The sequence below is a fragment of the Protopterus annectens genome, chromosome 2.part0, assembly GCF_019279795.1.
Source record: "Protopterus annectens isolate FY-2018-M chromosome 2.part0, PAN1.0, whole genome shotgun sequence".
In the NCBI taxonomy this organism is placed as follows: domain Eukaryota; kingdom Metazoa; phylum Chordata; order Ceratodontiformes; family Protopteridae; genus Protopterus; species Protopterus annectens.
In genome coordinates this window covers 1939389081-1939414497 of record NC_056728.1, presented here as the reverse complement: position 1 = coordinate 1939414497, position 25417 = coordinate 1939389081, and the positions used below count along the sequence as shown (strand labels likewise).

The following is a 25417-nucleotide window of genomic DNA, read 5'->3' as shown; positions in this document are numbered from 1 at the left end:
TCACATATCCATGAAAAAGAAATTAAAATTTCTTTCTTAAATAATATCATGTTTGAAGTTACCCCACATACAAAACTGCTTGACATGACAATCAATGACAATCTTAAATTCAATTTATATATTTATTTATTGGCATTTGTTTAGCGGGAAAGTCTACAGGGCCAAGCAGAACCCATTTTCTGTGGAGGTCCAAGGAGAAAAAGCTCCACAAAAAATAATATTTGGAAAATACAATGCACAACAGAGAAACAATATATAGATAATACAAGCACAGAAGGAAAAATTATTAAAAAGTAGTGCATGTCAAGTATATTCAATACAACTAAATAACCTTGATTACAATATGGTACAACTACTGTATATAATGTAGTATCAAATGCATAGAGATCATATTACAGGGTGGATACAATAAAAGGATGTTAGCAGTGAAGTTACAGAAGTTACAATATAAGACAAAAAGTGAGCATGGTATAAGAAACCACTGTTGAGATTTCAATGGTAGAAGTGAAGGGGATGATAGTAAGCAATAAACAGAGATAGGGGACAGGGGAGGAAGAAGCTAGTAGTAGGGGTAAATAACGGACAGAGTGTGTAGAGAGGTAGGGTATTTGAGTTGGGCAGGATAAGAAGAAATGTAAATTGAGACGGGATTTTTGGGACTAATAGGAGGGCAATAAAAACTAGGTTATGGAAGGAGGAGGCACGGTACAGTTACAGATCCATAATAACATATCCACAACGACATAAAAAAAATCTAGACACCATACACAGAGTAAACAAATGCCTTACAGACTTTAAAAACAACAGAAAAAGCCTGCCCAAAAGAGCAGAAGCACAGAACTGCTTAAATAAAATAAAATAAAAAACACCACCAAACCCATACAGTAACAGTAATACTTGACAGACTTTTTTTAAATAAGAAAACTAAGTGCTTTCACCTTGTACCTCTCAGGGCTTCATCAGAGTCTGATGAAGCTCTGGGAGCTACAAGGTAAAAGCGCTTAGTGTTCTTGTTTAAATAAGGCCCTTACAGACTCTACCAAGGTAACAGTAGCTACCACTTACCTCTTACCCTCTCTCCTATATGGAGCCCCTATGATGATCAACCTACAAGTCTCACTTAGTTCTAAACTTGAACTGTGCCATAACAAAGTTCCCAGATTCAATTGCACCATACCTTACCAGTCCCTCCACTGTTTAGCACTAAAAATACTTAACTGGCTCGGGCTTCCTCACCACCTATCTTATACTCGGCTTACCTTTAGCCATGAGCTCATCCATACCTCATCTGCCTGCTCAGCAATTAAACCCCATACTCAAGTACTATCTTCCAAATCATCCCATTCAAGTCAAATAATAAACTCCTTACCATCTACAAATAACATAGCTCTGCTGAGGTCAGTCTCTATTCTAATAGCGTAGCTAGAACTTAGAATAAAATTCTTATATTAATCAGGTCTATCACACACCATCACCTTTTCAGACTATTACTAAAAGACTTCCTCTCTGCCTCCTCACTTTGCCCCTACTCTTCTTCTGTGACATAGCTCTCTAACACCCTCTCTAATACCTCACTTTATTTTTCTTCTTAAAGTACTATACCAACTTCTAATTAGCACAACCAATTAAGTATTTAATCATTACTTCTCTGTTAACACTCAGACTTGCTTATCACTTCTAATACCTCACATTATTGTATTTTTAAATTACTTCTACCTATCTTATACACCACTCCTCTATCTGTAAAGTCTCAGTGCAAGGCTTGTAAATTTAATGTTTGTGAATATCAACACAAATTTTATTTTACAAACTATTATGCAATGCATTCGATGAAACTGCATTAAAAAATTAGTTATTTTAAATATTGATTGAATTAAAAATGATACTTTGGAGATTTCCTCCCCAGGCCTCCTTTGAAAAAGGGCCCCTGTGCCAAGTTGGACTTTTCTGGTAAATAAGTGTCAATACATATAATACATAAATAAATCTATAAATTAACACAAGTCAGCAAACCAGACAAATGTCTAAGCATAAGCCAGGGAACCTTGTTGGCAAGGCTTAATTAGGCCCTTGGGCCGATAGCCTAGTACCTACATATGAACCTAAGTACTACATTATTCTCTTTTGACTGAACTTTTATTGATAATTTCAATTTGCTTATAAGTTTACCAGAAATATTATCCTATGTGTCTTTCAATGATGCCTAACTTGCTGAACTTTGATATTTGTGCCTTACTGAAAATTTCTGAAAAAATATGAAGATGCCAAAACTTGTGACACAACATATGTTGCATCAGATAAAGGTCTTGATAAATCTGTTTGATGCAACCTCCTTTACCAGCATCAGTCCAGACTTTATAGCATAAATACCTTGAAAAGGTTTACCTAAGCCTGGATGTTTATTTGGATTTATTTTGCTTAATTGTACTTCCATTATTAGCAATTAGCAGAGAAATGTCACTGGTTTGGAAGTACAGCAGAACCATCCTATTGCTACGCTCATGAGCCAGAAGAGCTACACAATGAATGAAGGCATCGATAGTGGGGGTGGCCCTCTTTAATTTCTTCTACATCATGTAGGGACAGCAGTTTAGATAAAGTCTATTTAGAACACTTTGAATGTGAAATTGAGCAAATCTAATTACAGAAAAAGAATGATTCGGGATGTATTTGAACCAAAGAGGCAGTTAAAAAGAGTTTGTTTGTTTAATTGACACTGGTGGGAGCTGTTTGTAAACAAGAAGCCTTAATTATTTAATACCCCCCAAAGATAAAATTCAAAGAGTTCCAGGTTGGCTTAGATATCCATTGAACACTAGACTTTGATTTGCCCTACCTGATATAGTTGTATCCATCCACACAGTTGACGATAAAACCATTGCTATGTATGCCCTGGACAACTTGATAAATTTCCAAATGATCCAAGTATAAATAGCACTTCAAGAGACTTCAGGTGGAGCCCATTGCATATCATGGCTCCCTACCAGAAGGCTGAGACAGTATAATACTTAGAGTACAAAAGTAGAAATTGCACCAGATAAGGGTGGGAAAGTAGTGTGTGTGTGTTTAGAGATTTTGAAACCATCAGAGAGTTAGAAATGGAGCAAAAGCAGGTAATATTCATATTAATTTCTTATCTTTATGCTTGGATAAGGATCAATAAAAGACTAGGATTTTAAATAGCATTTATATTAGTTATCCACTGTAATGCAATAACAAAACTCTGGGAAGAAAACATCCACTCCACTCTACTCTACAGTGCTGATAGAACATTTATGACAGGAAACAACAAATGAAGGAATTATGAAAACATCACTTTACTTATTTTAGTTTACACAATGTTCTTATGTGCGTAGGAGTAGTTGCTTGCCATATATTGTCGAAAATATATATATAAAAAGAAATACTAGCCCGTTAATGACTTACATGCATTGCTGTTTTCACTAAAGCAGAAAAACAAATGTAAACAAATGGCAAAAGAGAACAAAATGCATACATATTCATATGTAGTGACCACTTATCAGATGTTGAGATCTGTAATACAGATGGTAGCTCTGAAGAGGGCAACAGCCGGAGAGGTTCAAGAAACTATCTTCTCCTTTCAGTACAATGAATAATGGAGAAACATAATTCTAGGCTATTAACTATTATTTTTGAATGATTGATTTTTTTTAAGAATCACGAATGCATGATTTTAAGTATAAGCTAATGGTATTGATTAGGATATTACTAGCATCAGATTTACACAGTATTATTGTTCCTTTTAAAATATTTATAACTGAAATAAACACAATTTTAAATTGCTACATGTAAATTGTGTTTTGAGTTCTTCAAATTATCTGTTTTAACTAACATGCTATTACTTGCTATATAACTGTATATTTGCTAGACTGCCTCTGATCATTCTAGATTGTGTGGCATGAATGTACATTTTCTCTTTATGCCACATATTTGCAGAATAATAAACATTTATAGTTGGTGAATATCAGACTAGGTTACAATGAAATACTCCTGCATGTACGGCAAGTGCATGGCCCCAAAAATGCAAATGTCCACAAAAACACACACAGGCCAGCAGTCAAAGGCATAAGGTGCCTACAAATAGAAATATTATATATATATATATATATATATATATATATATATATATAGATATAGATATATATATATATAGATATATATTCATATATAGGCAAAACATTTTTGTGAATATCAAACTAAGACAGGAGGTTGTATATTCCACTATAAATAAACGAAAAACATCAAAAATAACTTTTCATAAGAAAGATTTATATAACAAATCTGAAATATAAATGACCCGCATGTTAGGCCGCATAAAGTGCCAATACAAAATAATGTTTCCTTTCAAAGTAGTACTTCTGCTTTAAGGATCTTAGACAAAGCTACATTTTGTGTGTGTGTTCAGTTTAAAAGGGAAATCCCCTAATTACAGACATAGTTCTCTAGTGTAATATAGTTTACTGATGATCACTAACAATGATTAGAATGTAAGCATTTGACTTTAATGAGATTTTAGTGTCTGTAATCCAAGGGTAATCTGTAGTATGAGCCAGGATTAGTTTTATAAATATCCACTAAGATACACCAGGAACTACTGTTAAGCCATACAAACATGAATGCCCGTGTGTATTCCCTGGAGTGAAGCATCTCTGTACTTTATCATGTCAAGACAAAATTCAGGAAACATGCTTCTTTAAAGAAAACTCTGTTAGAAATTTATATTTGTTTAATCTTATCCTTGCTTTTAGTAAGATGCTTACCTTGTCTTTTAATAGCTTTGACTTACTTGATAAGAAGTAATAAAACAATAACGCAAAAAGCTTTTTATTGCCTGCACGTTTTTGTGCGTCCTTCACAGCAGTGTCTCCTGACCATACTTTCTAGCTCCATGATTATCACAATATAAATCTCAGTTTTGAAACCTCTGACTTTGTCCTGCAACAGAAAGCTAAAACCCCAATCATATTGTCCATCCTACAATCAAGCGGAATGCTCATTTTTATAACCTAAGAAGGTTGCACTACTGCCATCATAACTGCCAGCCTGAATCCGATGTCATTACTTACAGAATATTAGTTAGAAAACACACTGCTGAATATAAAGTACCAACTTCTAACCCCAAATAACAAAATGAACTGATGCATATTTATTTATCATGTCACACAAAAGGGATATTCTAGCACATTAAGGAAATTATGTCACATTACATTTCCTCTAGTTATGACTGAAATTTACAGGTTTAAAATTTGACAAAGAAGACTGTTTGAGAATCATAATTCAACAAACACAATATATGTAAAGAAAAAGCCAGTTCATTTTCATTAAATAAATATGCTGAATGAATTTGATCATGGCATGATAAAGAAAGATGGTATTTTGATACATCAGTAAAAATCTTAAAGCACTGCCATTTTATAACAATGCATGCAGTATACTTTTATTTTGAAATTTACATCATGCAGCTTCCCTGGTTAGCTTAGAGAATTGACATTTTCACAGAAGTACTAGAAATAATTAAAGTATTAGAAGCATATTAAATAATCAACTAAGAAAACAAATACAATCCCTGACTATGATAACTTGCCTTAAAATTAAGTACCTCCAAGTGGGCTATACAGATTTGGCATGAATCATGCTAAGAGTATCCAGTGCCCAAATATAATTGCACTTTCTGCAATCTTAGCAACAAGTCTATGCTTCGTGCTTGGAAGAATGGATTAATAAAAAGGTCAGGGCATTTATTATAGGAACTAGGAAAAGGATGGTGGATAATTAGGCCACATGTATTTCTTTATTAGTAAAAGAGCTAAAAATCAGAGAACAGAGATACAAGGATGTGTCTGGAGCTGCATTTACCTTTTGCAGACTCTTGATTTGAAATTAGAACAACCCCTTGACAACTATGACTGACTGTAGTATGTGTCCCGTAAAGCTTTAGATTAGAATCAGAAAGGTACACTTTTGCATTATGCAAAAAGAAAATTCCTGCGCTATGCCAAAGTCCTGTGTAACCTCAAAGCACAAATATATCCAAACGAAAAGCAACAGGACACTGCTGCAAATGCAATACAATTTATTAAAATAGGAACACAAGTAAGCACTTTCGGGATTCACCCTTCATCAGACGAAAATGCATTCAACAAACTTCATTTTTAAAAGAAAAAACAACCAATAGCATCTAATGAAAAACCCACCTATTCAATAGGGTGGGTTTCACTGGTATTACATCATTTAATCCCGGATCTCTGTGTGCCATTAATTCAATGATCCATCTAGACTCAGCCAATGCAGTCTGATGTTTAACACCCCCCCCCCCCCCTGTTGTTCATTTTAATGTTAACTATGGCTCTAAACTTAAAACTGTGTGTGGGATGTTCACTGATATGCCTACACAAAGCATTACTCAAATCACCATTCCTAATGCTGCTTAGGTGTTGTAAAATCCTCACTTTGAACATGTTATTGGTCATCCAAACATAAAAACAGGGGCACTGAACGCATTCTGCCAAATACACTATATCCCTGGTCCTAAAGGTGGCCTTCCCTTTGAGGTGGAAGACCTTACCTGTCACTGGGTGTCTAAAATTGACCTCCTTGTTAATGCTGTCACAGGCCTTACATATCCCACAAGGAAGGCTACCTGTCGTTGTTTTGAACATCCTATTGTTGACATTGGACCTTTCACTACACAATAAATCTTTAAGATTTCTATTCCTCCTATATCGAAACCTGGGACTATTGTCCACTATTCCCCTAATACCAACATCACTAGTCAGGATATTCCAATTGTTCTGTACAATCTTACAGACATCACTGATGTTACTACCATAGGTGAACATCAGTTTTGGACCCCCTTGTATACGGCAATGACTACTGTTATCTACATATGGTTCTCCCTGGGACCTTCTTAACCATGGTTTATACTTGGTCCGTCTGTGTTTTATACTGCTATCAATGACCTTATGAACCATGTCCCCTCCATATCCTCTTTGTTCAAAGCAGTCACCAAGTTTATCCAATTCCTGCTCGAATTGCGTATCTACCAAGCTCACTCTAGAAATTCGACTCACCTGCCCTCTGACTATGTTCGGGAAAACAAATCGAGAGTGCATACTGTCATATGATAACAAGGTGTTTTTCCAGCACTCCTTTCTATGGAGACTGGAAATAAAACCTTCTTGAGTCTGTTCCACACAAACATCCAAAAAGTTTATGTTGGTATAGGAGGTGCAAGCTGTAAATTTCAAAAATGTGGTCGTGGAGTGTATATAGGATAAAAAGTAATCAAATGAACTGGGGTCACCATCCCACAAAATAAAGATATCATCTACAAACCGTGTATACATAATGATGTTACCCTTCCATGCATCACTGTTTAAAATTTTGGATGTTTCCCAGTTCGAAAGCACCAGGTTCGCATATGTGCTCGCACAGGGGGTGCCCATGGCTACCCCCTGTGCTTGCCTGTACAATGAACCTGCCCCTATGAAAACATTATTCTCCAAAACCAAAGTCAGCATATCCTTCACTAGTTGTATCTTGCCTGTTATAACACCTAAACCTTCTAGAAGTTCTCCCACAGAGGTTATGCCATAGTCATTATTGATGACAGTGAACAGACTGTTGACATCTAAGGTAACCATCAGCAGCTTGTCTGTGCTGTCGGGTTTAACTACTTCACCCAAGATATGCAAAAAAATGTTTTGTATCCACAAGAATGTTACCCATCTGCTCTACATAAGGTTTAAGTATAAATTCCAACCAAATAGAGATGTTTTCTGTGACCCAACCCCTGCCTGACACTATGGGTCTCAGGGGTTGGTCACTCAAAGATTTATGTATCTTGGGTAAAGCTTTGAATATGGGTGTGACAGGTTTTTCCACCCATAAAAAGTTGTAAACCTCATCAGTAATTTTCATATCATTACATAATGATCCTAACCGCTGATGTACCTTGTCAGTGATGAATCTTACTCCCAAGGGATTAATTTCTACATATGTATTATCAACTGTTAACATATCCTTTATTTTGTTGTTGTACCAAGCAGTGTCTGAAACAACAACAGCTCCCCCCTTGTCTGCCATTTTAATGGTTAAGTCACTATTATATATTAAATGCTGCAATGCCATTTTCTGTGCTATGGTTAAATTATAATATCTACTAAAATTCCCACGACAAAAATATTTCATCAAATCCCTCTCACATCCATTCATAAAAAGATTTAAAGCAGGTGTTAGCGTTGGTACAAAACTGCTTGGTTTTTTAGGCATCGCACACTTGTTATCGCTATTACCAAACACCAATTTCAACATAACATTGTGACAAAATAGCATCAAATCCATAATAATTTCATTGTAAAAACAATGTCTACTGGGTACAAAGGTTAAACCTTTGTTTAAAACAGCCAACTCATCATTTGTTAACACATGAGATGATAAATTGTACACAATACCAGTGTTAACGCCAATAGTCAGTGCAAAGTTCGTCGCCTCTTGTCCACATCCCTGTCCTCGCTTAGGGACCTCTTCCAAGCCCCTTTCTTTCTCACTGGAGCAGGTAGTTTCTCCAAAAAATGCTTTTGTCCCTGCATCACCTTGGGACGTGCCCCAGTCCTATTATCACAGCTTTCAGAGTCTCTGGACGTAATGAGCAGTGAGACTATCTCCTGGGAGCTGGTGCCCTCAACTGCCGAGAGACCTGCATGTGTCTCAGAGGGAAACGAAACATTTCTCTCATTCACTGCTGCAACGGGGGTATCTGACTCTGTATTCAAAACAGTATCTCTATTGATGATGCCCTGCTCTCCCAATACCATTGGAGAAGAAGAATGTCTTGATACAGCAGTTTGAACCATTGTGATTTCACTTGCGTGAACTTCACGCTCCTCAACAGGACGCGTTATGGACTTCCGTTCCATCCACCTGGTGTTGTCCGTTGATGCCTGATTGTATCTCGGCCAAACAAATATGTTTCCCTTAGAAAAGTCTTCATAATCCCTTTATATTTTATTCATTTTTTGATTACGTAACTTTACTTCATTGTTGTGAAAGGAGCAATATGATTGTTCAAGTCGCTGCACACATCTCAATTCTACAAACTCTGACTCCAATTTATTTTGTAAAAGTTGTACCTCTTTCTTTAGCCCCTCTAACTCCGGGGCAAAGAAATCATTCAGGAGCTCCATGTACTTGTAACTGGTATTGATATTCAAGGTTTGCCACTTTGCAAGCAATTCAGGGTAACAATCTCCCTGTGCTGGCATACACAAAATTCTCATGCCTCTGGGCACTATCCCATAGTCGAGGCATACTTCTAGATGATATGTCTGCCACTGCAGACGCTGCAACTTGCTCACCTTGAAATTCAAATCACGCAGCAAATCTTCAAACGTTTTATTAACGGCTGCTGGAGCATTGCTTCCTTGCTGCTTATCTCTCAGCACAGTGAAACCTAAGTTCAGTAATGGATTGTCCTGTGCGATAAATGACTTGTTACGCCAGCTGTCAACTGCTTCACTTGAACAAGTAAGCACTTTCGGGATTCACCCTTCATCAGAAGAAAATGCATTCAACAAACTTCATTTTTAAAATAAAAAACAACCAATAGCATCTAATGAAAAACCCACCTAATCATTTATTCCCGAAAGCGCTTACTTGTGTTCCTATTTTAATAAATTTTGTTGCATTTACAGCAGTGTCCTGTTGCTTTTCGTTTGGATATATTTGTACTTTGAGGTTACACAGGACTTTGGCATAGCGCAGGAATTTTCTTTTTGCATTTGGACTTTGTTGTTCGCTACGCTATGCATGCTGTTAAGACTATGGCGAAAGGTGACACATTTTCTCCTTCTACTTCATGTTCAAGTGAAGTAGTTGACAGCTGGCGTAACAAGTCATTTATCGCACAGGACAATCCGTTACTGAACTTGGGTTTCACTGTGCAGAGAGATAAACAGCAAGGAAGCAATGCTCCAGCAGCCGTTGATAAAACGTTTGAAGATTTGCTGCGTGATTTGAATTTCAAGGTGAGCAAGTTGCAGCGTCTGCAGTGGCAGACATATCATCTAGAAGCATGCCTTGACTATGGGATAGTGCCCAGAGGCATGAGAATTTTGTGTATGCCAGCACAGGGAGATCGTTACCCTGAATTGCTTGCAAAGTGGCAAACCTTGAATATCAATACCAGTTACAAGTACATGGAGCTCCTGAATGATTTCTTTGCCCCGGAGTTAGAGGGGCTAAAGAAAGAGGTACAACTTTTACAAAATAAATTGGAGTCAGAGTTTGTAGAATTGAGATGTGTGCAGCGACTTGAACAATCATATTGCTCCTTTCACAACAATGAAGAAAAGTTACGTAATCAAAAAAGGAATAAAATAAAAAGGGATTATGAAGACTTTTCTAAGGGAAACATATTTGTTTGGCCGAGACACAATCAGGCATCAACGGACAACACCAGGTGGATGGAACGGAAGTCTGTAACGCGTCCTGTTGAGGAGCGTGATGTTCACGCAAGTGAAATCACAATGGTTCAAACTGCTGTATCAAGACATTCTTCTTCTCTGATGGTATTGGGAGAGCAGGGCATCATCAATAGTGATACTGTTTCGAATACGGAGTCAGATACCTCCGTTGCAGCAGTGAATGAGAGAAATGTTTCATTTCCCTCTGAGACACATGCAGACCTCTTGGCGGTTGAGGGCACCAGCTCCCAGGAGATAGTCTCACCGCTCATTACGTCCAGAGACTCTGAAAGCTGTGATAATGGGACTGGGGCACGTCCCAAGGTGATGCAGGGACAAAAGCATTTTTTGGAGAAACTACCTGCTCCAGTGAGAAAGAAAGGGGCTTGGAAGAGGTCCCTAAGCGAGGACAGGGATGTGGACAAGAGGCGACGAACTTTGCACTGACTATTGGCGTTGACACTGGTATTGTGTACAATTTATCATCTCATGTGTTAACAAATGATGAGTTGACTGTTTTAAACAAAGGTTTAACCTTTGTATCCAGTAGAAATTGTTTTTACAATGAAATTATTATGGATTTGATGCTATTTTGTCGCAATGTTATGTTGAAATTGATGTTTGGTAATAGCGATAACAAGTGTGCGATGCCTAAAAAACCAAGCAGTTTTGTACCAACGCTAACACCTGCTTTAAATCTTTTTATGAATGGATGTGAGAGGGATTTGATGAAATATTTTTGTGGTGGGAATTTTAGTAGATATTATAATTTAACCATAGCACAGAAAATGGCATTGCAGCATTTAATAGATAATAGTGACTTAACCATTAAAATGGCAGACAAGGGGGGAGCGGTTGTTGTTTTAGACACTGCTTGGTACAACAACAAAATAAAGGATATGTTAACAGTTGATAATACATATGTAGAAATTAATCCCTTGGGAGTAAGATTCATCATTGACAAGGTACATCAGCGGTTAGGATCATTACGTAATGATATGAAAATTACTGATGAGGTTTACAACTTTTTATGGGTGGAAAAACCTGTCACACCCATATTCAAAGCTTTACCCAAGATACATAAATCTTTGAGTGACCAACCCCTGAGACCCATAGTGTCAGGCAGGGGTTGGGTCACAGAAAACACCTCTATTTGGTTGGAATTTATACTTAAACCTTATGTAGAGCAGATGGGTAACATTCTTGTGGATACAAAATATTTTTCGCAAATCTTGGGTGAAGTAGTTAAACCCGACAGTACAGACAAGCTGCTGATGGTTACCTTAGATGTCAACAGTCTGTTCACTGTCATCAATAATGACTATGGCATAACCTCTGTGGGAGAACTTCTAGAAGGTTTAGGTGTTATAACAGGCAAGATACAACTAGTGAAGGATATGCTGACTTTGGTTTTGGAGAATAATGTTTTCATAGGGGCAGGTTCATTGTACAGGCAAGCACAGGGGGTAGCCATGGGCACCCCCTGTGCGAACACATATGCGAACCTGGTTCTTTCAAACTGGGAAACATCCAAAATTTTAAACAGTGATGCATGGAAGGGTAACATCATTATGTATACATGGTTTGTAGATGATATCTTTATTTTGTGGGATGGTGACCCCAGTTCATTTGATTACTTTTTATCCTATATACACTCCACGACCACATTTTTGAAATTTACAGCTTGCACCTCCTATACCAACATAAACTTTTTGGATGTTTGTGTGGAACAGACTCAAGAAGGTTTTATTTCCAGTCTCCATAGAAAGGAGTGCTGGAAAAACACCTTGTTATCATATGAGAGTATGCACCCTCGATTTGTTTTCCCGAACATAGTCAGAGGGCAGGTGAGTCGAATTTCTAGAGTGAGCTTGGTAGATACGCAATTTGAGCAGGAATTGGATAAACTTGGTGACTGCTTTGAACAAAGAGGATATGGAGGGGACATAGTCCATAAGGTCATTGATAGCAGTATAAAACACAGATGGACCAAGTATAAACCATGGTTAAGAAGGTCCCAGGGAGAACCATATGTAGATAACAGTAGTCATTGCCGTATACAAGGGGGTCCAAAACTGATGTTCACCTATGGTAGTAACATCAGTGATGTCTGTAAGATTGTACAGAACAATTGGAATATCCTGACTAGTGATGTTGGTCTTAGGGGAATAGTGGACAATAGTCCCAGGTTTCGATATAGGAGAAATAGAAATCTTAAAGATTTATTGTGTAGTGAAAGGTCCAATGTCAACAATAGGATGTTCAAAACAACGACAGGTAGCCTTCCTTGTGGGATATGTAAGGCCTGTGACAGCATTAACAAGGAGGTCAATTTTAGACATCCAGTGACAGGTAAGGTCTTCCACCTCAAAGGGAAGGCCGCCTGTAGGACCAGGGATATAGTGTATTTGGCAGAATGCGTTCAGTGCCCCTGTTTTTATGTTGGGATGACCAATAACATGTTCAAAGTGAGGATTTTACAACACCTAAGCAGCATTAGGAATGGTGATTTGAGTAATGCTTTGTGTAGGCATATCAGTGAACATCCCACACACAGTTCTAAGTTTAGAGCCATAGTTAACATTAAAATGAACAACAGGGGGGGGGGGTGTTAAACATCAGACTGCATTGGCTGAGTCTAGATGGATCATTGAATTAATGGCACACAGAGATCCGGGATTAAATGATGTAATACCAGTGAAACCCACCCTTTTGAATAGGTGGGTTTTTCATTAGATGCTATTGGTTATTTTGTTTTTTCTTTTAAAAATGAAGTTTGTTGAATGCATTTTCGTCTGATGAAGGGTGAGTCCCGAAAGCGCTTACTTGTGTTCCTATTTTAATAAATTTTATTGCATTTACAGCAGTGTCCTGTTGCTTTTCGTTTGGATACACTTTTGCATTAATGTGAACATTTGGTTAGCTCAGACTTTTATTATTAATCTGCCAGTACGACTGACATACATTGCAAAGTGAACCAGTAACTTACTGCCATTTTGTAGAGACCAGTGGTAGTACCTAGTAAAAAAAGCAAAAGCAATAGAGCAAAATGGAATATCGTCTGTCAGCAGTATTGTATGTCAGTATTACTGTCATTACACTAGCTTTCAATACAAAATCTATGAATTAGTTCTGTTCCAATCCAGAAAGAGGGCTCACTATCTCTCTATTCCTGGGGAAGGGCAGGTTAACTCAATATCATAAAACCTCCTAGTTTTTCACTTCCTTTTGTATAAATTATTCAGCAAAGATGTCTGTCTACCATTGTTGTAGACATTACTGTCTACAACCAGTATTCATTTGTTTATTCTACAGACCATGCATCAGAGAAAATGTTACAGCTATGTTATTGGCACCATATAATAAAGTCTCCCTGATGCAATTACAAGAGATCTGAATATAGCTACAAAAAGCAGTGAAAAACATAAAAATGAATGATGAATACAAATGTATTGCCTTGTACTGCCTTTAATACTACACTTCTAAGATGGTTTTCTACACTTTCATGAATAGCTTATTTTATAAATCTACATCACTTCTATGTAAAACAATATCTTTGTGAACATCAGACATTGACAAAAAAACATACATTATAGGTTCATAGGATGATACTAGGCTATTGGCCCGGAGGCCCTTATAAGCCTAGCCAAAAATTTTGATCCCTCAAAGTCAGCACCTGTTTCCCCTGTCCAGCAGGGACACAGGTAGGATCCCAGGAGTATATTTTCTGTTTCCCATCCAGTTGTTCAGGTTCTTTTTAAAGAGGGCTACAGAGGTACTCTGCTTGACATGGAGAGGGAGTCTATTCCACAGATGAGAGAGTATTTGGGAAACAAATCTATCCCTCCAACAAGTTCTACTAATGTCAAAGACCAGGTTAAGGCCTTGTGTGCAGGTTGCACAAGTGGAGTTTGTCTTATGTATATGCAACAACTCCATCAAGGCTGGATCTGAAATGGCCTTGTAAGCCAGACACAGGTTACCTTTGAGCAGTCTGTTTGTTTGAGACCCTGTATTTTCCTGGTCAGGAACCTCTGTGGTCTCTCCAACTGATGCATGTGCATGGCAAGATACATGCTGAAGGGGGCATTGTACTCAATAATGGGTCTGATAAGAGAGGAGTATACGGGTGTTATGACCTCCTTGTTCCTGGATGAAATACCCTTATTTATGAGGTGGGCCATGTAGAAAGCCTTCCGTATAATGGAGGCAATGTGGTGGTCAAAAGTCAGGTTGCTATCAACCTGGGTGCCAGAGTCCCTCACTACTGATTGAATGCTTAGTACATTGTTATTAATGTGATAATTAGTGGGGATGACATTTTCCCAAAGGGGATAATGATGCAGTTCTTGGCATTCAGTTTGAGGCCGTGCCTCTGGCACCAGACATTAGTTTGGGTAAGGCCCTCTTGGAGGATGTTCACATCACTAGGGGAATTTAAGACACAGTCCAGCTTGTGGTCATCTGCAAACTTGTCAGCCATAGACCACTGATTTTGGCATGCACCTCAGAAAAGTATATCACAAACATTAAAGGCCCCAAGACCGATCATTGGGGTACACTACTCATTACGGGTCTACTACTAGATGTGGCTTCCCCTACTTTAACTGATTAGGTTCTACCAGTGAGCCACTTGGCTACCCATGGTAACATACAGGTTGGTGCTTAGCTGGGAGAGTTTATCTATTATGACTGAGTGGGGAATAGTGTCAATGGCTAGGTCAAGGTGGATGGTGTGCACCGTCTTCTTCTCGTCCATGGCTTTTGTGACTGTTTCAAATAAGTCAACTAAGTTTAACAGGCATGATCTCCTTTTGACAAAAACAAACTGTGTGGGGTCAAGCATTTGGAGGTTGCTAATGTCCTTGTTTATAAGGTCCATGATAATGCTTTCCATGTACTTGCAGATCAGGATAGTTAGGCTGATGGGCCTATAATTGCCTGGATCAGTGGACGCTCCACTTTGTGTAGAGGGATGATAGTGGCTGTCCTCCATTCAGCAGGGATGAAACCGTTACTCAGGCTTTGGTTGAATGGGGTGTCTAATGGAGCTGAGAGTTCATGCCTGAGTTCACATAGGACACAGCCAGGAATGTTATTGGGTTCCATGGACACTGCATTTTTTGCCTTTAAGATGGCATTAAGGACCTGCTCCCTGGTGATGAGGGGAGGGGGGCAGGTACTGGGTATGTCCTGGTTTACTGATGGGGATAGGGGGGTGAAGTTTTCACTGAAACTGTCTGCCAGTAGGTTGGCTATATCTATGGTGTTTGTGTATGTGGTGTTATTGACCACCACTTCAGGGCAGATTTGGGTATTACCTTTGAGACTGTGGACATATGTAAAGAATGCTTTGTAATTGTACTTGGTGAATGTGGCCAATTTGGACTTGAAGTTAGCCTTAGGAGATTTCACCAGTGACCTTATTTGCTTGTTCAGACAAAAGAGAGATTGCTTCCAACTTGGCACCTGCTCCTTCTTGGCCCTGGATACCAATTTCTTCCTTCTATTATAGAGTTTGTTTATTGCTGCTGTCCACCAGACAGGTTTACTCTTCCTTGAGGAAAATGATTTGGTCCTGTCAGGTATTGCTGAGTCCATACAGCTATATAGGTGCTCATATAGTTTTTGGGTGTAGGCTTGGGCATTAGTGCTATTTCCAACTGAAGGGACAGTAGCTGTGAAGCTACTTATACCTGCTCTGAGAAGATTGTAGTCAGCTTTGGAAACGTTTTTTCATTTCACCCTGACAAGGCAGATGTCAGGGGAGATGGTGACTTCAAAAGTGATTGCTTTATTGTTGGATCTTACCAAGAAGAATGACACTGTAGGAGTGCTACAGTGGCTACCCATGTTGATTAGGACCAAGTCCAGGATATTTTCACCTCTTGTAGTGATGTTTACCAGCTGATACAATGCATTGGCATTGATGAAGTCAAGAAATCTCTGGGAATTCATGTTTGGGCTAGAATAGGTCTTCCACTCTATGGTTGGGTAGGTAAAGTCACCCAGGATCAGGGTACAGGGTTGAATCTTGATGGAGTCAAGTAAGTCCAGATAGGTGGAGTGGGCATCCTGAGTCATGGCTGGGGGTCTGTAGCTAGCTATGATTTGAATAGGTGTTTTGTCAACAGTTAACTGCACTTGGAGTGTTTCCTGTCCATCATACCATTTGACCAGACTGGAGGTGTGTACGTCTTTGATAAATATTGAAAGTCCACCTCCTTTGGCTTTGTAGCCCTCCTTTTGGGGTCTGAATGTATGGCAGGATGAGTAACCTGGTAAGGCTGGTGTGCTCTCCACAGCTTTGAACTAGGTTTCAGTGACTGCGCAAATGTCAGCATCCTCCAGGGCAAGGAATGTTTGCAATGAGTGCAGTTTCATGCTAAGACTCCTGCTGTTTAGCAGCATGACCTTTAAATTTTGTTTAGAAGAATTTTTCATGTTGGTAATTTTGTGCTCATGACTTTACCTAAAAAAGGCAGCACTATGGGGGATATAAGAGCCTTTGCTAGAAGCCTAAAGCACAGGGGAGACAGATGAAGGCCATGTCTGGCAAAGCATCATGGTCTGTCAATCATGTCCTCCCAGGCTGTCAGGTACTGGATCTCCTTGGAATGACACCAGATACTAAACCATTTGTTAAAGTCAGTCATTGTCTGTTTGTATTGTGGTATCATTTTGGGGCGGCCACGGTGGTGCAGCGGTTAGCATTGCCGCCTCATAGCAAGAGGATCTCTGGTTTGATTCTCAGCTGTTGTGCCTTCTGTGCGGAGTCTGCATGCCCTGTGGTCATGTGGGTTTCCACTGGGTGCTCCTGTTTCCTCCCACATCCCAAAGACATGCAGTAGGTGGACTGGATAATCTAAATTGGCCCTAGGTGTGAGAGTGTGTGTCTGCCTTCAGTGAAAGGTTGGGCACCGGGCTGGCAACTCGACACTGCAAAACTCCACTGCCAATCATGAGCGGACAGATGACCTGCTGTGGCGACCCCTGACTGGGAAAAAGAAGAAAGCTGTGGTATCATTCTGGGTGATGGTAGAATGCTGCTTTTTTTTTTTACTTGGCCAACAGGTTCAGCATTTTGCAAATTAACACATTATATATATATATATATATATATATATATATATATATATGTAGATATATATATATATATATATATATATATATATATATATATATATATATATATATATATATATATAGATATATATATATATATATATATATATATATATATATAAATGTACATTTTTATATTTTTTTCATACGTGCCTTCTATTGATAGCAGTGCATGCTTGCAAGCATTTCTTTCATTCAGTTGGGTAATAAGCTTGTCACACCCTATGATATTAATTGTTTTTACCTAATTTGTATCATGTGACTACAAGTGCTTGCTAGAGGTTGTTGTATTTATTCCATTTGATGAAGCAGATTTTCCTGCAAAAGCACTTATGTTTTAACATTAAAACTTCAATTGAAACTGGAAACCTTGGTCGTACCTGAGTTCTTCTGTGTTTTATCATTACTTGCTTTTGGATTTATTCAGAACTCAGGAACCTGTGTGGCTGGTGACCGTTTTTGTGTATATGTTTTTGTGTGTTTTTGTGTTTGTATATATATATATATATATATATATATATATATATATATATATATATATATATATATATATTTGTATCAATTAAAACAAGTTGAAAAATATGTGCAGATAAGCTGATCTGTCAATACTGAAATTAGCAAAATTGTTGATATACAAGATGAGGACTGCAGCACAGATTGTGCAAATAGAATATTTACAATATGTACATGAAGGAACCTTTTTTGCGTCACATGATAGCAGATAGAGAGGAAAAATGCTAAGATATTTATTTCCACATTATACCGTGATATGTACTCCTTGGCTTAGTTTTCTACCTGTTTGATGTGTTATATGAGTAAACTGTGTTTTGTTTTTCTTTGTAACCGGAGCATGATGCTTCTTTGAACAAGCTGTCCATCAGTACTTTTTTTAATTGGTTAGTGTGCCTTCTTGTCTAGACTCTATACTATGGTCTTCACATTTAGCTCCCCTCCACTGAACACTGCTGGTACACCAATTCTGAGGCTGCTGAACTGCAGGCATCATTGGCTCTTTTCCTAACTATGAAGACAAGTGACCTTATTATATTTAATGTTGACAGTGCATGGGATGCATTTGTGTACTTCAATGGCTATTCTCTTACTCTTGAAGACAAGTGACCTCATTATATTTAGAGTCCAGGGTCATGGGGATGCATGGTATTTCTGCTGGTAAAACACTTTTTTTTTCTTCTGAAGCTGCCATTTGTGTATAGTCAACATTGTTCTTTTTATTTTATTTAATTGAGATGCAGATATGAGTTCATATTTTAACATGAATCTCAAGGAAGTGGTGAATTAAAAATGACAGTAGAGAAAGTAAAAAGCCTAAAGCATAAAACTTGTGAGATTACAGTTTAACTGAATCTGTAGTGTTGGGGACATCACAAAGAAAGTGAAAGAGCCTAAGGAGAGACAGCCTCAGGTGTAATATCAGTGAGGTTGGTGACATCACAGAGAAAGTGAAACAGCCTATGGAGAGACAGCCCCAGGTGTAATATCAGTGAGACCACCAAAAGCTAAAGATGTTTTGATACCTTCAATGTTTACAAATGCAAATGAGAAAGCATTATCTACTGGAAATTAATTTAACACCTGATGTTCTGGGGATACAATGAGCAAGACATTGTCATAAGTAATCCATGTTCTCACAAAATAGGAGAAAAAGTAATGTCCCATGCAGTTTTAGAGACTGCTCATGCACCCCCTTCCCAGCAGTACAATCTGAATAAAACAAGCATTACAGAATGTCCATGAAAATTAAGATTCCTCAGTGAGTTAATGGCATGGCACTCCTCAGATTCTGCCCTATAAGTAACTCCAGTCACTTAACATTATTGTCAATCACAATTCAGCAATGCCAGCTTCCTGAAAACAGCACAATCAAGCTTCTTTGAAATGTATATATGTGTCACACAGAAAGTTGCACCTTACTGAATAACTTCAGGCTCAGGTTGCAAGGACTTAGGTATTAATATACAACTTTAAATATAGTTATTTTTAATAAAACTTTATTGATGTTATCTTTTATATGTTGCATATTCCACAAATATATGCTGTCTAGACAAGCCCAGGCCCCATACCTCGGTGCATAATATGTAAAATTAACACCACTGCTTGTAATATTTATCCCATCTCCCATACCAAATACTTTAAATTAGTTTCAACAAAATCTTTCCTCTCTGGAGTGGTTCTGACCTCTAGGGTAACCCTGGGCGTCCCTTGTACTAGATACTACATTCCAATTGCTTCCAACAATTAATATTCCCTGCTGGAAACTGATTATATTCCATCAGTATTGCCTTATATTCTCTAACCTTGGTTCTAGCAGGAAAGTAAACTGGGTTTATTGTTATTCTCCACCTATCCTATCTCCTCTAACTACCACATATCTGGCTTCTTTGTCACGAAAAACCTCATTTACTACTAATGGTGTGCTCTTTTGTAATTAAGATCAACATCATCTTCCCATGTTCTCCTAATTTCTCTGCTGAGAACCCCTTCATTCCCCATTTCCAAAGTAAATCTTTATGTTCCTCTGCATAATAATGAGTTTCTTGTGAAAGGGCTAAATTAATCCTGCAATGCTTAAGGCATGTAAACAATCTCTTTTATTACTATCATGTAATCCATTTACATTCCTTTCAATAATTGTAGATGTACTCATCTAGTTTATAAAAAGACATTCCCTGCCTGCTCATGTTTATGTCATTGCTAAAGATACCAGCATGCTTTGCACATCTTTCATCTATGTAAATTATAATGAAACTGGCCTAACTCAGTCATGTTGGGTTGTACTTCTAAATAAGGACTTCCTTTGTAAACATATACATTGTCTCTAGAAACATATATTCAGAAAATATCAAACATTTCTTACAACCAACCTTAGAAATTAAACAATATTAACAGTAACTAGCATGTTAACCCAATTATTGAAGTAACATATGAGAATGAGCTGTAAATATGCAGAAAGATAATGTGACTATTACCTGTCTACGATGATTTACAGAGAAATGGTTATTAACAGATGCCAGTATATTACCATTTAATAAACCAATCTTCCCTCTCTTTTCACAAATCTTTGTCTTAATATCAATGCTCTGCTCAAATCCCTTGACAGCTTTCACAGCTATCCTCAATTACTGCCATTCAATCACCAGAAAAAGGAGCTGAATCCACAAACCTGCCATTTGCACTTTCAGCAAACTCCATTGGACAAGCACAGAGCCTCAGGTTGCTATGTAAACATGGGAACTTGTGTGATTGAGAAAGAACATCAACACGTCCAAGCTTTCCTTCTGGCTGTTTGGCAACGCATTCACAATGCCATAAGGAGACAGAAGGAAAGGTCTCTCACATCTGCTCACCACCCACAGAAATTACACTGCAACTCATGCACATGCAATCAGTTTTAAATAACTAAAACGTTTCTCATTTTGAATCTTCCAGTATTTATTAAATGGAAAAAGAGAGTAGTAAATTGCAACACACATATCCTGTGTTCCGTTCAGCCAGGGGACCACCAAAGCCATGCTTTCTTACAAAAGACATGCAAGGAGGAAAAGTATAGCACGGAATATAAAATGTTTAATGGTTAGTCCATAAAGTCAGCTGTCCACCCACACACATGCTCTTCGTCTACCTAGCTTGTCTTCTCCAAATCAGCCATCACAAACAGGACTCTCCTTGGCAGAGAAAGACATTATCTAATCCACTCCTCTATTTGCTGGTGAAACAAGGGGAAGGGTTTCAAAGTTCAACCATCTCTTGATGTCCTGGATATAGATGCTGCTGTCCTTCTGCTAATGTATCCCCATGGTCATAATCCCTGGTCTGGCTAAACTTGTGGTGCTCCATGTTCATTTGCCCTGTGCTGAAGTCATATTGTCTACCAAAAAGAAGATTTTAAAGATTGCTAGGTATATTATCTTGAATCTCAGCTAGAAAGATTTATAGGCTTGAATAGCAGGTAGAACTTGTCTTCTGATCTGCCTTGTTTGCCCAGAACAGTTATTATCAACAAATACTAGAATAAAACTAATTATCAGAAGTTAACCCTTCTGCTACATTTTAGACAGTAATTGTTCTTTCAGGAATTAGACTGAATATAGACCTTGTTGGGTTGAGGTTGCCTTCTTTCAATGACACTTGTGGCAAAAACTCGGTGGGTTCCTTCATTTAAGATCTGTTGGATGCAACTTCTGTCTCTGATTGATCTGATTTTTCATACAATTTAAACAGTCAGAACTCACAGTGTTTTTTTCAGAGATTACAATGAATTGTAAGTTCTCATGGTGAGCTCTGTCAGCATCAGTTTGAGTCTTTCTGTCCAGTTTCCTGACTGACCAGTCTATCCTTATCAAAGTTTTTAGCCTTCTGAAGGGATGGTATATCACTGGAGAGATTCCTCGGCCCTCCCTCTTCAGGATCAAGCTGTGTATCTGTGGCCTTTTTGATATACTTCTCCAAAGTACTGCTAATCTTAAATACTCTTGAATGTCTTTGGTTCATCTTTTGCTCAACCACATCCATGGTCCAAACAACATCTGACACAGTCCTGCCAACTATCTGAGGCAGAGCTGACAATTCACCCAGAGCCTCATGCTGTTTCTTTGTACTTTTCTTTTCCCTTTGACTGACATTTAATTTTGAAAAACAGTTTTCTAGAATCATGCATTTGCAGTTAACCGAGCTACCAACATTTCAACTATTTTATTATTTACTATCCTAGGAGGCGATTACTTGTTTAGTCTGCCATCTTATCAGAGGTCCATTCTAAATAGTATTTGCTCTAAAATATCAATATTATTTCCTGAAGTAAAAAAACATATTTTTGTATGTTTCAAATGTATAATTAAACAAACTCTACGAGAGTAGAGAAAGTAACTTTTTGACAATAAAGAATTGAAGTTCTTAACAAATATTACATGTTTTGCAGCTCCTTTTTAAGCTGCAGTGAGTTGTCATTATGTTTTTTTTATAATGACTTAACTTTATTACCTGCTACATTTTAAGGCATTACTGTGACTAGGTTTTATATTTTAATTGTGTGCAGGTATACTTTCCAATGTATACTGTCTTAGTCAGTCTTCTTTAATTCACTGTGATTCTCTTATCAGTCAGAAATACAGTAATGTCTTTTGCTCTGATACACTAAATAAAGACATTAATTGTTACTAAAGTGCAAGATATTTAAAATATCAAATGAGATAATTAATTAAATAAAGGTGTACAAACATGGGTACATATAACTTCTGAGTATACACAACGCAAAACTACTAAACAGTTGACAAAGCCTTTCTTCTGACCACAGCTTCCAGCTCTGTAAAACAGCTGAAAGCTCTTCACACTGCACTGCATTCCTGAATGCTTATTAATGATTATACACTGAGGTGAACTGCAGCAATCAAAAGTTATGCCATGAGAATAGATAGCAGACACAATAGACGATCTTTCAAACAACTTGCTCTTGGTTTAAATGCCTTGTCACCTCACAGCAAGAGGTTCTCTGGTTCGATCCTTGGCTGGGGTGCCTAGTGTGCGGAGTCTGCATGTCCTCCCTGTGGCCGCGTTGGTTTCCTCCAGGTGCTCCAGTTTCCTCCCACATCCCAAAGACATGCTGTAGGTGGATTGGACACTCTAAATTGGCCCTAGGTGTGAGTGCATGTGTGTGTGTGCCTTCTGTGGAAGGTTGGGCACCGGGCTGGCAGCTCGACACCGTAAAACTCCACTGCCAATCATGAGAGGACAGGTGATCCACTGTGGCAACCCCTAACCAGAAAAAAGCCGAAAGGAAAAGAAGAAGAAGACTCCAGTGCAAAGCCTTTGCATAAAGCAGAATTATCCTGGAGTAAGTTACTTACACTGGCAGCAAGTCTTTTAAAAACTGGCTCAATGCTTTAATATTCATGTGGACTCATACAAATGACTGCTTTGGATACATAGTGATATGAAGGGTTAAGTGCATGTCTTTTACACATAAAATTGTAGTAAATTGCATTGCCAGAACTGAAAGGGATTTACAATGTCTACAACCTAAAAACAAAGTCTTGTAAAAGAGGTACATTTTTACATAGTATAATAAGGACCTGGCTGCAATCCTAGACAGATGACACAGGATCAGTGAGTCACACTAATGTACAATTTTGTGTAATAATCAAGCCTAAGAAGGACCAATACTTTAAGGGCTCATTTTCTATATTCAATCCTGCCAAAGGGCAGTTGCCATTTGTCACTACTGGTTACTGATAAATGATGTGAAAGATTTCAATTAATAGTACTCGGGGGATTCACACCAGTCACCAACTCATGGTGGCAAACAAAATGACTCTGTCTGGAATGTGTCACAAAAATGAGTCAAGGCTTTCTTAGTTAGCATTTATTTAGTGAGCTGCTTTAGTTGGCATTTACTTAATGAAAACACATAGCTACTGAATTTTGTTCTAACATAAGTTCATGCAATTTTATATGGTTTTTGTTCCGCAGCATTTGATTCTGGATGGATATGTTTCTTTCTGCCCTGTTTGGTAATATCTGATCATTTAAGTTTTGGTGTTAGACAGAAGTTACAGTGCTCTGTGCTTCTATGATCAAAGATAACAAACAATGAATTAATAAAAAGCTAGAATGCCATACATACAGGCAAACAGATAGCTATCTACACATGTAGTCTGAGGGATAGACATAGGTAGGGGTAGTGTGACGGAAGGTAAATTTTGGGTAGATAGACATATAGTTAGTTACAGATACTACAAGTTTTTTTTTCTCAGATATCATTTTATTATATTTTCTAGTATGTAACAATAACAAAAAACAACCCCCCAAAAAAACGAGCAGTCATATCCCATTTAGCTGAAATATATACATAAAAATACTGAAAATTAGAAAAATAAATGCAGATATTAACTGCCATTCTGTTGAAGTGAACCACAGAAATGATACATAGCATCTTAAAAAATTACTCCCTCTACATATTAAAGCCAAGCAGGACTGGACCACACTATGTGATGTCTCTTCCCCACACACTGATACATTCTGTGTGTTTACGTTTATTATAATGCGCAAGCTGGATCGGTCTAGAGGTGTTCTGAGTTGAATTCTGCACTTACTAGAACTTGTATATGGCATAATGTGTTATAATGAATAACTGCAAATAAGAAAAACAAGTTTTCTAAGATGGCCTTATTTATTTATTTATTTTTTACATACGGCCTTACAGTGTCCTTACATCATACCACATATATTATGTTCTAACCAAGTCAAATTCATAATTTTGGAGTACCTTTTCCACATTCTGATTCTACATGCATATCAAGGAGGCCTGCCCAGACATGGGGAGGTGAAAATGCAGCATCAGTCCAATTTGTGAGGAGGAATCTATTGACAGGACAGCAAACTGTTTAAAGAAAACTGATTATATCCCTCTGAGACATACAGAAAAAACCGAGACAGCTACATCAGATAGCAACCAGTGTCTGATATACTGCAGAAAAGGCACACAAGAGGTGACAAACATAGCTCTTTATATTCCATCATTACTCACTTTTGGGTGCAGAGTCAGGAACTGTTTAACCTATTTTTTAGGCTAGATTACTAACTTATTTCCTAAAAGGGAGATGTGAGACCTCTACCTGACCAAGCATAGTACAATAAAAGAGATGCCAGTAGGGCTTTCTCAGTTACCCTACATATGCAGATAGCAGTGAGGCATTCCCTTGAGTATACAGAGTATTGTTTTGTACATTGGTATTTCTGATCATTGGGATGGATCCTGCATTCAAATGATAAATGCATTCTCTTTACGGATGGTG

General features: G+C 37.9%; 1 protein-coding gene across 1 annotated transcript in view; it reads right to left on the bottom strand.

Moving 5' to 3' along the window:
* The window catches only part of LOC122792903 (CUB and sushi domain-containing protein 1-like), a 4548980-nt gene that overhangs the window by 2204048 nt on the left and 2319515 nt on the right, over window positions 1-25417 (bottom strand). The window lies entirely within an intron of this gene.